Consider the following 14946-nt stretch of genomic DNA (forward strand, 5'->3'; position numbering starts at 1 on the left):
TAGGTGGATCGAGGCAGGTTCATGTACACACCATGACGCCACTTGCGGAGCAAAGTTTTTAGTACGTGAAGTCTTTCCAAGATGAGGTGCGTTTGAGTGTGGGTGAAGTGCTGAGATCCGATAATCTGATAACAGGCCACATTTTGTTAATGAAGTGTTCGAACAGATAGGACTGTTATTGAGTATTAAACACAAGTTTTCATCTGCTTATCACCTGCAAGCAAATGGATTAATGCGAGACTAAACGGCCTCCTTAAAGAAAGGATGCCAAGATCAAGCTAACTTTGAAGAAGGGATTGCTATATTGCCTGCCACTTTATATAACCTAAGGAATCAGCCAGGTTCGGACGACCACCTCACCCCACATGAACTAGTAAAAGGGAGACAAATGAACGCCTCTTACAACTCCATCGAGGAGTAGAAGTGATGCCCAGAGTTCAGCTAAACCGTTAGGTGATGAACTGCATAATTATTTGATATCTATGACCTCTAGCATCCCTCTAATTTCAGACCAACTCCGGTGTCAGGGGGGCCAGTCTCAGAACACAGATGAAACCAATCCAGCAACCTCGGGGGGTAGCTCAAGGGCAACATGCTCGCCTTGGAAGCAAGACGACACAGAACAACACAGGTTCAATCCCCGGGTCCGCGCTTAGAAACCTCTCGGAATTAAGCGCGTAATAAATAACCAATCATATCATATCATATATATCCAAATCTCCTGACTTTTATCAGCACCTGAATTGTTTCTTGGTTACACAGTTCTGATTAAAAATGTCACCCGAAAGTGACACGAGCCACTTTTCAATGGCCCCTTTTGCATTGAAACTATAACTAACCTCAGCACTAAAAATCCAAGGCAGGCGAGCTTGGCTTCTCATGAACGACGTGAGGTTATGCAACTGCGAGACTGGCCCTCCTACTGTTGCCGATCCAGAAGCAAGACAAGAAGAATTTCAGTGTGTGCAGACTCGATCAATGAAGAAGGACGACAAACAAACCAGCTGATAATGCAATTTTGCATTTGGACTGCGACTAATTCAGACACTCCTTATAGATATTATAGCTGAAGTGCAAACCTTAGCTGAGAGTCACAGGAATCTTGAAAAAATGAACTTTAGAAATCGCATGGATATGTCAAAGTTATGCCTAAATGACAGTTCCTAGTTAAGAATTGGAAACAAGAGCAATATCTAAATTCCTTTCTCACCGAGTATCTATTTGGTTAGCCCCATGGTCCTGACCGATGGGGATGTACACAGGCTTATATTTGCTGTTTTTGTACTTATCCTTCAAGCTTATCCTGCTCTTGTCAGAAGAGACGTTGATATTCACACTTTTTTTTTTACAGGATCCTAAGAATGTCCCTGTACTCAGGAGACTGCTCATTGCAAAAATAGCAGAGATATTGCAATTACAGGAGTAAAAAGGTGTTTTATTCCTTAACTGATCACAGTAGAAATGAGGAATGATGAGGCAAACACAATTTTAGGGAATGAACAAGCACGACCAGTACCTGGATGGCGAGAGTGGTGGATATCAATGGTCTTATGCCTGTGGTTGGTTCCTCCCACTATGAAAACCACTATTGACTTGCTTCAGGAGTATTACACAAACCGTGCATTGGGGAGACACAAGAGAAATGCAGAGGAAGATATTGAAGGGATAAACACTTATCTAGAGAATGCAGCACACCTGGGTAACAACATGTGGTATCAGCACATGAAAAAAGTGGGAGAGAGAACTTCTAATGAGGGTTGCTATGTGTGTTCCCTGATACCTTATGCTTTGGAAACCTCTAAGATATTCATAGCCACAAAAGTAACAGTGAAAAAAGCACATTGCCCAACACATCTCGCACTTGGCCTGACAAGAGGATAGTTCCAAGGCAGAACAGCATCCATGGTGGGGATGAATAAAGCAACATCTCAAAGAGAAGACAATTATGTGCAAGATTTAAAGACAAGATAGAAGCCAGAAACAAAGCATCAAATAATAAAATATGAACAGCCTGGATTAGATGGAACTGGAATCAAGACTGAAGAAAATAAGAGTTTGCAATGCAAAGATAAGAATGGGAAGGACATACAAGAAAGTTGGGAAAGAGGTCAACTACAAATCAAAGGAACAGTGCTTACTCACGAAGGATGGCCTGATGGACTGGTTGCGTGTAAAGCAACAGCATTAACCGGACAGTGGGAAGCAGTTGTGGCAAATACAGAAAAGGAATACAAAGATCAATGGCCCAAGATTGCAAGATTGTTGACATGGGTTGACGATAAAAGAGGACCATTGCAGATACTACCCCTGAAGGATGCATCCTTATGTTTCAGAAATAATGGTACAAGGAAAGTCGGAGAAAGTCACCAGTGTGGCCGAATTTTTGATGTACCAGGCACGAAGGAATGGACAGCCGTCCTGATGGATCATTATTGGGACTGTGGGTCAAGAGCATACATGAAGCTGCCCAAGGACTGGGAGGGACGTGTTCCTTAGTGCTCATCCATGTTCCAGAGTTAGTGATTCCTCCGAGTGACCTGAGCATTGGTGAATTTCCGAAAGCAGATGTCCATTTAAGAAGAAGATCGCTCGAATTTCTCAAATCGATCAAGGAGGGAGAATTATTTCTCAGCAACATCAATAGAGGCCTTTGATGCTATCCCATATGAGCACAGGTTGTTCAGTAAGACTGTCTCAATATTCACAATTATCTTTATGACTGGTATCCCGACGATGGCCAATGCCAAATGGTTGCAGATTACCAGATGGGAACTGCTGCAGACCATCAACACCACCATAAAGGTATTTAATGCTATCAGGGAAGAGCTGAGAACCATACTACTAATGACTCTGCAGAACAGTTATGTCCTTGACATGATCACAGTGATGGATGGAGGAGTTTGCGCCAAAATCAGGCCATCATGTTGCACGTTCATACAATCTCATGATGACGAGAATGGGACCTTGACAGAGGCCATAACGTTGCTGACAAACCTGCACGACAAGATGGAAGACGAGACAGAAGACATCACAGATTATTCGCATCTATATTCTCATGAGTTCCACAGTGGTTGGCAAACATCTTCAAGTTTCTTGCAGCAATATTAGTGATGGTGATGTTTGGATTCTGTGTGATCAGGATAATAATTACACAGTGCAAGCAGACAGCGAAGAAGGCAATAGGAATGAAGATCATGATCAATGTCGAATCAGGGTTGAGACCCAAAGAGTTGACAGATGACGATATCAGAAAATACATAGAGGCCAGCATTGTAGCACCTGAGGGAACCAAGTTCCTGTATCCGAAGAATCACAAGAAGTACTTGGGGCGATGGGTCTATTGTAATCCAAACGGACAGTGCAGCTACATGACCTGGAGTGTGGATGAACATGTAAAATCAGCAGGATCTCTAAAAGGAGTGATGAAGAATTGGACCCCGAAGAAGCACTTCTTCTAAAGAAGAAATCAAAATGTGGAGATTAGTGAAGGTGTGGTCGATCACAGGGGGGAGTGAAGAGGAGCAGCCAACTGCCCCTGCAGGAAGTCCCGCCCCCTCCCACCTATATGCTGGAAGCCTGAAATAGTTCCATGCTTGACACCAGCAGTTGTGACTATTCTGCGTCGAGTCTTCGAGAAAAAGGTATTCACTAAGAAAACCCTATCAGATGTATTCCCGAAGAGATGACAATCTCTTGAAGGAGATCCCCGAAGGAATATGAAAATGAGAGAAAGAGAAGTTGGTGACTTCACAAGAAATGAGTGTGACGCATAGAGAAGACTGACTGAGGAAGCGAATGTATGGACCTTATAGAAACTGATGACGAAATAAAGAATCAAGTAAACTTCCAAGTGTGAAACGAAGATTGCACGTGTGAAGAGAACTGCAGAAAATGCAGTAACTGTACAGATGCAGCAACGCAAGTAGATCAAGTAATCTTAGAAGCTGGCTATACGTAGTGAATAGACTGCAGGCAGAGCCGCCATTATATACAAGCCGGACACTTGTGTCACAATTTTATTAAGTTCAAACCCATGACGAGAAGGGCTGAAAGCTGTGTCGCAGCAGAGAATTAGCTGGGAGCATGGAAGAATCTAGAGGGGCTTTCTGGCCTAGTGTCAAGACTGGTCATCTATTCTTGAAGGCAGAGAACGTGAGAAGCGGAATCATTCCTTGTTAAGGTGCAAAGAAAGAACACTATGAGTGCCAGGTTTTATTAATTCAAGACAATTAAATGCTGCAAAATGGGATGAATTGCGGTCTCCTGTCACGTGAGCCCAGGATTAAAATACAATTGGGCATGCAGTTCCAGAACTATGATAAGCATGTACTCACACTCCCTTATATTCCCAGAGAAGAGAATACATTGCAAGGCCAAGTTCAAAGACAATCTTCATGGCAGAAGGCATGCGTGATGAGTGATGTTGGGCTAATTGGGTGGGGAGGTAAAGTCATGTCCACCTCCTGACACCTGGGGGTATGAGCTTACGTGCTGCTAGTGAGCCGAATGTTCCAGAAGGGCATGAGCGTGCCAACCAATTGTAGAGGGACATATAACAAAGGGCCTTATAGTTTGAGAGCCAATGGTGTACTGTGTTTCTAATAACTGATGAATATGATTTGCACTAGGGGTGGGCATGAGTTGTCCACCTGACTGTAGAGACCCAATCACAACCCGACCCCTTATAGAAGTAGGCTTAGATGTTTCCCTTGAGCCAACCACAACCCCCATACGGATTTCTTATTTGCCACGTAGTATGACGTCACATATGATGAGTTTTTCACGTATGATGAGTTTCTACTACAAAAGGGTTGTTTTTTATGAAATGCTTCGAGAGAACGCTGTGCGACGTTCGTTGTAACTCCTGGTTTTAGACAACTGATAATAAAACAGTAAACTAACGCTGCCATCTTCCTCAGTTGGTTTGATTATTTGGTGTAAAGAGTTACTCTGCATCCCATCTACTGCATGACGCGGTACCTGCCAAGGGCCCTAATCTCTCATGTTTTCTAGCGGCGTCAGCCAATAGCATTAACGAATCCCAAATGCAAATCCGGTGTTTGTTACAAAGTACCTATGTCAAGTAGGGATGCTACGGGATCTGTCACTCAACGTCCATTACGTTCTTAAACAACATACTGTTTTTTTCTCCCATCACCTACCATCAAGTGGCACGTCGATGGTACATGCTTTGAACATTTTCATTTACCCATATCACCTATTGTAATATCCAAACAGGAACTCTCTTCTTTCCTTCCGACAATGCTACCATTTTTTTTGCGCACTAACCCATCTCCTACATGAATCGTAAAAATATTGCAGCAAAACCAGCACTAAATCCAGCTTACCAACGTAACGCAAGTTCCCAAAAGCTCACTGTCTCCTCAGCTGTGGTTCTCTCTAGGCTGGACTATTGCAACAGCCTCTTTCTAAATCTGCCTGCTTCTACTATCTGCCCCGTGCAACTCATCCAGAACAGGACTGCGCGATTTGTCCTTGGCCTCAAGTCCAGGGATCGTATCTCTAAGGGACTGAAATGGCTGCACTGGCTCCGAGTGGTTACGAGGATTAAGGTCAAAGCACTCTGCATTACCCACAAGGCCTTCTGGGCCCTCAATATCTTTGACTCTAGCTTCCTAAATATCTCCCTGCTCGAGCACTTCCCTCATCCGCCTCCAACTCCCTCAGGGTCATTTGCTTCTCCAAGCAACCAGTTGGTGGTAGAACTCTTTCCTCGGTTGCGGCCTCCCTCTGGAACAGCCTCCCTGCCTCTCTGAAACTTGAGGAGAACCATCTCTGGAAGCACCTCAAAGTCTCTCGTTGCTTCTGGTTTTTCTCCTCCTCTACCCTGTTGACTTCCTGGCTGAAACAGATTCTGCACTGGTTACCTAGCCACACTCTAATGTCGGGCCCAGGCCACCTCCCCCCACCAGTTGCACCCCTGCCCTGTCTTTCTGGAAACCCCCGCACTTGGGGACTGTTTTCTGTATCCCTAACAGTCCCACCACCATCTGATGTCTGCATCTTATCCTTGCAGTTGCCACCAGTGGGCCGTATTTTTACTTATGGTCATTTATTCTTCTTCCCATGTACTGCATTTTCCCCTCCTCCAACCCTTGCACTTGCACAATCTGAGCGACACCTGCCTAGTAGGATTGTTGTCTCTGTCTCCCCTCTGTTCCCCCTCCCTTGCCTCGCTGCGCTTTCAAACACTTGTGTATAGGCGCCTTATAAACGGCATATCATACCTAATCATTTCATATCATAGCATACACACATAGCATGCATAACAGGATGCCTGCCACTTATCTTGCACACCACAGAAGTTGTTTCCGCAGTAACCCATTTCGTACTAAATTTGCAAAAATATTGCACAAAAGCAGCACTCTGTATGTTAACAACTTAAAACAAGTACATACAGAGCATGCATACAACAGGCCACCTGCCCGTTACCTTGCACACTTCAACCATAGCCTTCTGCATTTCTCGGTACAAACAGACCTTTTGCCACAGTTTTTGTGTACACACCACAATCAGAAACCTTATTGCGCAATGCCTTAGCCTCCACAGTCCCATTTCCATGGCTGCCATTCTCAAGAGGCCTGGCTGTGGCACGTGTAATCCTGAAACTACAGTGGAATCCACAGAGTTATCGTGCTAGGAACATGGGGGGGGGGGGGGATTGAAACAGGGTAGGGCAATGGGTCTTTAGAGGTGCCCGTTATAAGAATTTCCTTTTTTGGGGTCTTTAAGTGCTTGCAAACCACCTTTGCTGCCTTTTCTCTTTGGATGAATTTCTGTTTGCTTCTCCTTCTTAAATATTTACAAAATTATGGTCAACTCTTCTTGCAAAGTGTAAAAGAAAATAGCATTGCCAATGGCGTTCAAAGAAATGCCATTTGCACGGAAGCAGTGCATATTCTGCGACTTCATGATCTCATAGTGGGCAGAGTACATCCCATCAGTGAACATAAATGCACACATGCTTCTGTTTATAAGAAACCTTCCGAGCTCTGGCTGGGGACAAATTACACTGGCATGGTTCCATAGTCCTCTTGGTGGAATGCATGAGTAAACGACCTTGGCAGTGGGAAAAATCTGCATCCCTGCATTCATCAACTTCTTCGGGTGATGCAGCAAACGTCCACACGACATATAACCGAAATGCATACCTCCATAATGCACCATGACAACTTGAACAGTAGCGACAGAGGCCACATATCTGCAAAGGCGAACCATCCCGCCGAAACTGCACGGATAGAGACAGCGTCCACTGAAATTAGCAGCAACGTCTCTTTGGACGGCATATTTGTGCAGATCTTGCACAAAGGTATCACCCACGATCAGCACTGTGAGTCTCTCCATCTCTACCAACCTCCTTCCACAGTGTATTGGGAAAAAAATAGCACCGCCCCTTCCTGTGAACCACACCATTAACACCCGATTCGATAATCCCCACAGTTCCATTGCCATGCCCACCATGCTCAGAATGGCAGAATGTGGCACGTGCGCTTTCCCAGCTACAGCGAGGGCCGCGCCCCAGTAAGGCAGGGACAGTCCTCCTCCCCTTTCCACTGTTCTTTTTCCAGCACTCCCTCATTGAGTACTGTGAAATATTCACACACGCCTGCAGCAATCACTTCACAGACCTCTGCATCCAACACCATCATTTCTGTACAGCACTCCATATTTAACGTTCAACACTCCGAGTGCACGTCTTGTGTGCTTCCAAAGCACCTCTAGTACAAAGTTCTGGAAAAGAATCCACAATTTCAGCATCCAAAGTCATCCAGAGCGGCATTCATCACGACTTTGGCAATGCACACAAGTCTAGTGCTTTCCCACACCCAGCACAACATAATCGAGCCATCCATGCAAACATGTGGCCAGATACCCCAATCCACAAATGTAACATAGCCAGCAGCACTTCTAACCAACCCCTGCACCATAACACAGGGATGCATGGGAACATGTAGCAGTTAGCAGAATCCACAAACATACCACTGCCTCCGCCACCTCTACCCACTTACATTCATAAAGTATTGTGTCACTGCCAACCAAACTACAAAATCTTCACAACATAAATCTTCACAACATTGGGCCTACTCCCAGGAAGCTGCACAAAGCAGAGTATCCAAGCACATAGAAGATCCACTTCAACCCTACCCTCTTCTATACTGACAGTATTCCAACACTGCACCCAGTGGGCACACTGCACAATCTCCAGCCATACACCGAAAACTGTAGAATGTTCTAACAATGACCACCCCCATGAACCAACTAAATATATGCATGTCAGCTCACTTCTGATGCTCTATCAAGTGCAAAATGTGCTCCACAACCATTCTGTAAAGCTGACCACCCTCTGAGAGATGCAGTCAAAACTGCATTGCTGAGGTGGGTGTGGTCAAGGTCTTGGCTCTTGAGTGCATGGCCTACGTGCATGCGGCCATGCACCCAATAGTCAAGGCCTTGCCCACACCCACTGCAACGTAATGCAGCCATGCATGCCAACATGTGACCAAGTACCAAAATCCACACACGTACCACAGCCATCGGCACTTCTACCCAATCTCTGCACTGTAACACAGCTATGCATGGTAACATGCAACAGTTAGCAGAATCTCTAAACACTTTCATTCACATAGTATGGTGTTACTGCCAACCGAACCAAACAATTGTTTGCAACAGTGGCCCTGCTCCCAGCACTCTATTCAGTGCACAAAACCAATACTTCATAGTGCAGTACAGTAGTTAGCACTCCATGCAATGGACATTACCCAAGCCTACGAAATATGCAGTTCAACCCTATCCACTTGTAGGCACACACTATTTGAACATTGCACCCAGTTCACACACTGCAGTATCCAAGCACATAGAAGATCCACTTCAACCCTACCCTTTTCTATAGTGACAGTATTCCAACACTTCACCCAGTGCACACACTGCAGGACTGTTCACTATTACCTGCAGCCATGGAGTAAACACTGTAGGATGTGCTAACAATCACCACACCCACGGAACCAACAATGCATGCAATGCTGACGAATCACAAACAGAAGGTGACAATGATAAACTTACTTGCAACAATGGCACATAGTTGGTGCAAGACCTCCACCCATGCATCGAAAGGGCTACGGGCTTACCACACGCAACACACCGTTGTACATGCTATGTTTCAATGTTCATGCCATGTGCAATGCACTCCCCTTCTGCAATTGAGCTGCCACCCGGCAGCACGGTAAGTGGTCGCCGCACGAGCTATCATACCGTAACGAACGCTGGCTGCATTCGCCACACATGGTAGTCGCCTGTGGAGGGATACGCGAATTGGCACAGTACGCACGGATACTGCAGGCACACCACTGTCTTATTCCACCTAATGTCATATCTCAAGCCCTTCTCACTCTCCCACCCTTTCCATGCCTTCTTCCCACCACCACCTGGCGTAAAGTATGTTTGCCACGCACTTTCAGCGCTGCACTGTCCTCCGATACACCATGGCAGAGTTTCCCAAAAATGTTGACGCACAGCACACTTTCCTCCAGCCAACCACCGGCAGCGCCCAATGTTCGCTGACATCACAGCGTACTGCAAGCCAATGAGACTTTTGTCCGCGGAGCGAACAGGGAAATTGCTCCACGCAGCCAGATATCATTAATTTTTGGAGACGTACATTTCAGTTCTTTCCAAAAAAACGTACTGCTCAGATTTCCACCAAACACACAAAAGCATGCTTTCGGAACCAAGCCCCCGCTGCAAATTTAGTTAAAATCCATCCAGCACTTTGGGCTGTAGCTGTGCGCAAAGTTTTTGCCCATTCAGTCTATGGGGGGAAAAAAAGAAAATTAGGATCCCCCCTTATAACTTTGCCCCCCTGCACGAAACCTCACCAAACTTGCTAAAAAAAAATAAAAATTCAGAGCGTGCCATATACTTCTTCTGCAAACTTTGGTGAGGATTCCTCCAGGGGGAGCTAAATTATAAGATGCCCAAAAAGTGGTCTTCCTATAGGTTTAACAACTTAACCATAACTACACGGCCGCTTCCGCAGGCCGATACACACACATTACTACATGTACTATAATTTTTATTTACATTTTGATATTTAAACAGCGGTGTGTATTCTCAAACAGGAAGAGGAACCCTGTATTTGCAATTTATTTCAATCAATGTCTTATAAATAAAGGTGATTGTGGCATCTCACATGTAATTTGTCTCTTACAACTGAGCATTTAACACACACAAAGAATAATGCGATATATATTGTATATCGCCATTGAGCCCAAAAATATTGAGATATGACTTTTGGTCCATATCGCCCAGTCCTAGCTAGTGCATTGCGTCCCCGCAAATCTAACTTCCACATAAGATGGAAACATCATTTTGTCCATCATTTATTACCCCTTTTTCTTTAAATGTTGTAAACACGTTTCCTAAAATGTATTTATGGATGGTCCCCAATGCACAGAGTTAAATGTGCGTAGTTGTGTTTGTTCATAATCAGTTGGCCTGGGGAGACAAAAGGAGCTCCTGATCACTGGTGGTGGCAGACTAAACAGGATCTTCGTCTATACGCAGGAGATAAATAGCTCCCAGCTCCCCTCAATTTCAAACCCTGCTCTCCTTTTTGAGCCAATGTAATGCATGCTGTGGCCGGTTTGTAGGAAGATTTCCTGGGTAACTCCCTTTCCATCCCTTGAAAGAAAAAGAACAAAAAAGGCAGGGACAATATAAAAGGGAGCAGTCGGGCTCTTTAGGGCGTGATAATGCCTGCGTATTAATTGGAGCCCTGTCCTTATTCAGCGTGTACAGATTCTTGAGGCTGGGTGGGCAGATGTGGTCAGTAGACCACAGTGAACGATATGGTCGTGGTTTTCTAATCCCACATTACAGGAGTAGTATTTCTCGTTAGTAGTATTTGTTACATCCCGATCGTACCTATGGATTATAGTGTAGTGTATTAGTAGAAAAGTAATTTATCACTTGAAATTAAAAGGTTTGAGCAATGAGCAGGGTCCACCTGCAGTGTGTGCCCTTTATAAAAGCAACCTTTGTGAGATATCTGGATCGAGGTACTAGACATTTAGAATGAGCAAAGCAGGAAGCGCTGTTGGCGGTTCTGCGTACGGGTGCCTTTCAGACCTTCGCAAACACGACGCTCATTAAAAACCAGCAAGTACAATGATCACACTCCTCCAAGGCGAGCTTACTGAACCACCGAAGCGCCGACAGCGGCCAGCGAACTTGGTACATTCACATGGTCTCAGTCACACTTTAAAGCAATAAGATAATACCCACGATAATCTATAACACACCACCATCGCTGGGAAGCAATGTGTCTATAAACATTAACTATTATCTAAACGTATCAGTGCCTATTAGACTAATATTCTGAAATAATGTTGTTTCTACTTCCCGAAAACATAATGTACGTCCATTGGCGCAGGTCGAATCCCCATTACGCCTCTACTAATCTGACACTTTTGTGCAGGTGCATCACTTTTTTAGGGGCTAGAGGAAGCATACTATCTGTGTGGAGGCGGGTTCACTGGGGCGGGAGGCCTGGTCCCCAGGGACAACCCCCGTTTGTATCCCTCCCCTCTCACCTGTCTTGCTGCTGGCTCTCTTCCTCCTCTGCTCAGGACTCCACCTCTCTCGTGCGGCCAGTGCAGCCACCGCCCCCTCTGTGTCTACTACTTCCAAAACTTTCAAATCCCCCGCGTCACTTCCTGCGTTACGCTACTGCGGCCCGAGCCCATACCTCACAGACAGACAGTGCTCAGGCGCCAGTCACTCGGAGGCGGACATCTTAGGGTCAGGCTAAGGAGTAAGCGGATAAGTTGTTTTCCTGCGGTGCTGTCAATGAGTCATCAGTAAGAAATCACACCTCCTCGATCTCTGACTGTGACAGCGCTTACATTTTAATAGAGAGTCCTACCCGTTTTGTTCTCTTTATATAGTAAACTCTTCAAGCATTGTTTTAGAAAGATGAACTAATGGAGCAACATCGGCGGGTGATATAATGCGTGCTTCTTTTGAAGGCGGGAAAGCCTGAGCTTTTAATTAGTTTGATAAATGATACGTGTAAATTTATGTTTCTGAAAGTGAGATCTGATAATCAAATCTCACTTTCTAAACGTTCCATGGCAATAAAGAATAATACACGCACGTTTCTCTAGCTATGGCATGCTGATGAGCCCTCACAGTGCTGGTTTTGCTTGGACTTCTGGGACGTTTAATTCCTCAAAATTTCTTCTTCTAAATTACTGAATGTGTGGGCGGACCCACGCAGTTCCCCATCCAATAGGATGATGTGCACCTACCCCCACCATTCATACACATTGCCCTCACAATCTCATAACTCCTCCCACCGCCCCGTCTGCCTCACAAAATCCAACAACACACTGCTCCTCCTCCTGCCTCTCACCCTGTCACCACCCAGCAAAGCCTTCCCACTCAGCTCAGCCACACCCAGCGCAGACATCCGAACTCTCATCAATTCTCTCTCCTCAACATGTCTCTCACACCTAAGCAGAAAATGTCCCACAGTCTCAGGCACCCCACATACTGCACAGTCCCTCGACTCACGCTTCCCCACTCGATATAGACAGTCATTCAGCCCCACATGTCCTATTCTCAACCGATGCAGCATAACCTCCTCCCCCCTCCTCCATTCCAGACTCCCCGCATCCACCTTCACCGACACTTTCCCACGGACACCAAACATCCACCTGCCCTTCACCCCACTCCCCCACCTCTCCTGCCACTCATCCATGACCCGTCTCACCACCACAGCCTTCACCTCATCCACACTCAAAGGCAACCTCACATCAACCGCTCCCCTCCTCATACCTTCACCCGCCGCCAGATCCACCAACTCATTACCCAAAATGCCACTGTGACTGGGGACCCACGCCAAATCCAAATCCATTCCCCCACGCACAAACCGATCAATCTTCCTCCTGATGTCCAAAATCACATCCTTCCTATCACCATCCCCTGCCACTATCGCCGGCAACCCACTCAATGAATCTGAGAACACCACCACTTTCACATACCCCAACTCGCACACCCTATCAATCGCCAATGCAATCGCCACCAACTCAGCCGTACAAATAGACACATCATTCGTCAGTCGCCCCACTTTATACTCCCCAGTGCTTTCCAGATAATATGCCATACCCACTCTCCCAGACACAGGACCTTTCGAACCATCCGTGAACACCTTACATCCTTCCTTCCCAGCCACATACGCCTGACCCAAAACCTTGATCTCACCCCGCAAACCCCGCTTCTTCGACACCACATTCGCCAACTCCAAACACACCTTTGGAGACCCCATCATCCACTTCGGCCATCTCATCAAATCCGTGTCCGTCACAGCCAACAACTCGCCCACACCCCACTGCACCCCCTTCTCCCACATGTGAAACCCCAAAGTGCCCCCCTTCCTCCTCCACCGGTCCCTGTAGTAGTCAAACCTCCAATTATACTTCAAACATTCACGCACCGGATGAGCCACACTCTTCGCACTGCACTTCACCCACCACCTCATATTCAACGCATCCCTCCTCAACCCCAACGGCATCTCCCCCACAAGGACCTGTACCGCATTCACTGGAGAGGACCTCATCACACCCGAACACACCCTCAATACCCTCGCCTGCACCCTATCCAACCGCAACTTCTGACTCGCTGTGAAACCGACTGCCACCTGACATCCAAAATCCATCACACTCAAAATCAACCCCTTATACAACATTCGTAAACACTTCTGTTGCGCACCCCATTCTTTCCCAGACACCGCCCGCAACAAATTCAACCTACGTTTACACTTATCCACCACACCATCCACCTGCAAATTCCAGTTCAACTTCCTATCCAAAATCACCTCCAAGTACCGAAACTCTTCTACGCTCTTCACCCTCACACCTTTCAAAACCAATTCCAACTCCTGCTGCACCCTTTTCCTCGAGAAAACCATACTCACACTTTTATCCACAGACACCGAAAAGCCCCATTTCCCACACCACTCCTCCATACGCCCAATCGCAGCTTGCAGCCGACTCTGCACCAACAACAAACTCCGCCCTCTTACCCATACCACACCATCATCTTCGAAGAAATCCACCTGACATCCGATTCCTGCCAAAGCCCGAATCAACCCATCCACCATCGCATTAAACAGCATTGCACTAATCACACTCCCCTGCAGCGTCCCATTCTCCATCTTCTAAACCTCAGACAGCACCCCCCTCACTCTCACCTGAAAGGTCCTATCAGCCAAAAATGCCCTAATCCACCGAAACATCCTCCCTTTCACACCCATCTCCAACAGTCTCACCAACAACCCATTCTTCCACACCATATCATACGCCTTCTCCAAATCCAAAAAGAACGCTCCCACCAACTCCCCATCACACAATGCCTCCTCCACACCAGTCACCAACCTCACTAACGGGTCAGCCACCGAACGATTCCTCCTGAACCCACTCTGAAAATCACTCAAACACCCATTCGACTCCAAATAAAACCCCAATCGCTCAACCACCATCCGTTCCATAACCTTACACAGCACAACAGTCAACGCAATCAGCCTATACGACTTACACTCCGTAGGAACCTTGCCACATCTTCAAAATTGCCACCACAATCGCTCTCTTCCACAACTTCGCCAAAACTCCACTCTTCCAGATCTCATTAAACAGTGCCAATACCTCCAACTTACATTCCACTGGCATCTTCTCCAAAAATACATACATGACTTCCCCTTTCGAATCGCCCATCCAACTCTACCATAGAAAACAGAACCTCATACCGTTCCTCCCAAGGCACAACATCCGCCAACAACTCTCGCATCTCCTCCACACCCATACCTAGCCTCACCGCTTCTGGGAAGTTCCCTGAACTGTGCACTCCCGCAAAATACTCCCCCAACAAATT

The 14946-nt window shown here is 46.3% G+C and overlaps 1 protein-coding gene across 2 annotated transcripts in view; it reads right to left on the reverse strand.

Moving 5' to 3' along the window:
* The window catches only part of KATNA1 (katanin catalytic subunit A1), a 438379-nt gene extending 426639 nt beyond the window's left edge, over positions 1-11740 (reverse strand). For both annotated transcript variants that reach the window (XM_069607673.1, XM_069607672.1), the window contains exon 1: positions 11610-11740. The gene's annotated coding sequence lies outside the window, so the exon portion shown is untranslated. The remainder of the gene's footprint in view (positions 1-11609) is intronic.
* Positions 11741-14946: the final 3206 nt, after the last annotated feature.

This window comes from Ambystoma mexicanum, chromosome 4q (assembly GCF_040938575.1).
Source record: "Ambystoma mexicanum isolate Mex_15411 chromosome 4q, UKY_AmexF1_1, whole genome shotgun sequence".
NCBI lineage: Eukaryota > Metazoa > Chordata > Amphibia > Caudata > Ambystomatidae > Ambystoma > Ambystoma mexicanum.